Source organism: Zonotrichia albicollis, chromosome 29 (assembly GCF_047830755.1).
Source record: "Zonotrichia albicollis isolate bZonAlb1 chromosome 29, bZonAlb1.hap1, whole genome shotgun sequence".
In the NCBI taxonomy this organism is placed as follows: domain Eukaryota; kingdom Metazoa; phylum Chordata; class Aves; order Passeriformes; family Passerellidae; genus Zonotrichia; species Zonotrichia albicollis.
This window is the reverse complement of record NC_133847.1, coordinates 5,665,933-5,669,080: the sequence shown is the minus strand read 5'-3', so window position 1 is coordinate 5,669,080 and position 3,148 is coordinate 5,665,933. Positions and strand designations below refer to the sequence as shown.

General features: G+C 61.0%; 1 protein-coding gene across 2 annotated transcripts in view; it reads left to right on the top strand.

Annotated features, from left to right (window-relative positions):
• The first annotated feature begins 1,638 nt into the window (after positions 1 to 1,638).
• The window catches only part of KDM4B (lysine demethylase 4B), a 76,146-nt gene continuing 74,636 nt past the window's right edge, over positions 1,639 to 3,148 (top strand). For both annotated transcript variants that reach the window (XM_074528477.1, XM_074528476.1), the window contains exon 1: positions 1,639 to 1,787. The gene's annotated coding sequence lies outside the window, so the exon portion shown is untranslated. The remainder of the gene's footprint in view (positions 1,788 to 3,148) is intronic.

Below are 3,148 nucleotides of genomic sequence, written 5' to 3'. Positions count from 1 at the left end.
TTCAGATGAGTTGTTGACTGTTCTCCTTCAATTCTTTTGATCCAGAGTGGGTTACCAGACCCAATTCCTTGTGGAGAAATTTGAATTTATGTTTGAATTTATGCCCCATTAAGCCAAACCTTTTATTTTTCTAAGGCTTATGATTTTCATTATGATTTTTCACTGCAAGTTTGGAGAATCCTCATTTCCACTGCGCCAGAATCACAAATACCAACTGGCAGTTGGAATTGTTTGTCCTTTTAATGAATAAAGTCCAAAACTGTTGCAAATGCCAAGTCCTGCATCATATTTGAGGTGTTACAGGAACAAGTGTGAGCTTCTCCACAAACCAGAGGAATAAATTCAGCCACTGAGGTTTCCACAAAGGCAGATGAAGGAAATAAAGCAACATTAAGGTGGTAAAAACAAAATCTGTGAAATTAAGCAGCACTAGCACCATCTGCCCTCTTTAAAATAAGTTTATTTTAAGGTCATTGTTAACATGAAACACTTTCAGATATTTAAATTTCATAAAACATGTCCTCGTGCTTTTTATTCTGTGTTGTGATGGGAGGAATTGAAGGTGAGTGAAAGTGAGGAAGCATTTCTGCATTTAAATTGCAATAACTGCAATGACTTCCTTCATTTATTGGTTTTGCTGTTATTTGGAACTTGAAAAACAAACTTTGTTTCCTCCATAGGTGCCAATGTACTGTTCTGTTGGTGGCTTTTTTAAGCAGCAATTACAATTCCCCTGCAAATTGGACACTTTCTGGTGAGATGTGCCAAAATTATCTGTCCCAAATTACAAAGCCCTAGCAGGGAAACGCCTGTGCTGCTCAGGGCGGGATTCCGTGCTGGGGCTGATGTGCTGGGCTGATGTTTCACCTCCCGCTCCCACCCGGGGCCGTTTGTGGGGCAAATCCCCGAGATGGGACCGGGAACAGAACAAAGTTTCCTCGGGAGAAACAAAGTTTCCTGGGGAAAGACTCGGAGAGGGGAGTGACAGCAGCAAAAACCCAACCAAGGAATTCCCAGGGCGGGCACGGGCTGCGAGCTCTGCTCGGCCTCATTGAGCGCAAATGGGCAAGTTCGGGATGGGAATGAGCTGTGCCCGGACACCGTCTGGGACCGGGATCCCAAAGCTCTCCGGGCAGCGCTGGCCGAGCCTCGGCTGTGCCCGGAGGCTGCGAAGACGGGGATCGCTGGTCCCGGGACCCCCCAGCCCCCTCTGTCCCCCCCGATCCCCGCTGTCCCCCCTGTGTCCCCCTCAGTCCCCGCCGTTCCCCGCCCGGCCGCGCGGGGGCGCGCGCGCTCGCCGCTCCCCCATTGGCGCAGCGCGGCCGCAGCGCCCCCGCCCCGCGCTGTGCGGCTCCTCACGTCCTCACTGCCCCGCCCCGCGCCTGACGGGCACCACAAGCCGCCAATCAGTGCCCGCCCGGCGCCCGCCTCACCCAATGACCGCTGGGGGCGGGCCGCCGGTAGAAGAAGGCGGTGTGCGATTGGCGGAAAGAGCATGAGTGACGGGAGCGCTCCCCGCTGCCCCGCCCGTCGGTGGGCGGACCGTCGCTCCGCGCCGCCGACCAATCAACGCCAGCGCTTGCCTTGTTATTCGGCGATCGGGCTCGCCACTGGCTGACCCCGCCGTCCGTCCCCGGCGGCGCGGCCAATGGGCGTGAGGGCGGTGCCGCGCGCGGCCAATGGGCGCGGTGGGGAGGCGGGCGCAGGTGGTGGCCGCGGGGCGCTGCGCTCGCCTGGGCGCCCCCCCTTCGCTGCGCCCCCCGCGCCGCCGAGGGCCCCGCGCGCAGGTACGGCCGGACCGCGCCCCCGCCCCGCCACCGGCACCGCCACCGGCCCCGGCCCGAGCGGGCCCGCACCCCGCCACCCGCGCTGCGCCCCCCGCGCCGCCGGGCCCGCCGCCGCTCCCGGCCCCGGGCCCGGCCCCGCCGCTCCCGGCGCGGCCCCGGCGCTACCGCTCCCTTTCGGGCCCGCGGCCCCCGCGCGGCCTCCCCCGCACCGGCCCGGACGGGCCCGCACCGGCCCCCCCGCGCTTTGTGTGGGTGGCACCCCCGGGGTCCCGGTGCCCCGAGCCGGGGCTGCCCGCGGGGATTCACCGCCCGCGGGGTTCGGGCCGCACACGGGGATCAATGGCGATCCCGGGGGCTGGGGGCGAGCAGGAGCTGCCGCTGGCTCCGTCATTCGGTGCTGGGAAAACCGGGGGCAGGAAGGTGACAGCGGCCGGGGCTGAGCTGTTCTGTCGGCGCTTCCCTTCCCTCCTCCGGCACTGTCAGAGCCTGGGCCCGGCCGCGGCGCTTCTCTCCCGTCCCTGTCAATTCCCCTGTCAATTCCCCTGTCAATTCCTCTGTCAATTCCTCTGTCAGTTCCCCTGTCAATTCCTCGGTGTGACCCGCACAGTCCCGCTGTCCCCGGGCACAGCCCGGGACCCTCGGGAGCTGCGGGGTTCGTGTGCCTGCCCCGGCCCAGCCGCTCCCGGGTGTGCAGCGGAGGGGATGGAGGGGATGGGGTGGAGGGGGAACCCTTCAGGAAATCCTTCCTTGGGATCTGCAGCGGGGACAGGAGCCCGGGAGGGGCTGGAGCGGTGCCAGAGCTTGGCATGGGGCTCAGGGCAAGGTGCTGGGCACTGCCAGGTTCCCCTGGGAATGGTCCCGGCCCTGCCCAGGGCGGGATTGTTGGGGTCTGTGCAGGACCAGGGGCTGCGCTGGATTCTCCTGTGGGCCCCTCTCTGTTTGGGATGCTCTGGGATTCACTCAAAGGTGTTCTTGGCTTTCCTGGGGCTCGTGGTTTTGAAGGTGTTCAGGAGCCAGGGGTGTTGCAGAGAGGCAGCTTTGGGCCCCTGTGTGCTGAGCAATGAGGGCACCAGAGAGGATCCATTTCATCCCTGCTCCCTCTGCCTTGGGATGGAGCTGCTGCAGGGCTGGGCTGCTGCTCTGCCCTGGGATCTGTGCTCTGTATCTCGTTTGTGCCTGTGGAAATCTCTGTTAGAGCAAGCATGACCCTCCCCAAACTTTAACTTTTGGTTAAAGTTTCCTTTAACCAAAAAGAGTCAATTTTAAAATTGACTGAAACCTGATAGCGTTTCACCCACAACATTGCTTATTTCCTGGGAACTTTTGCTTTTTTCTCGTCACTTTCCTTTTCCTGTTTCACT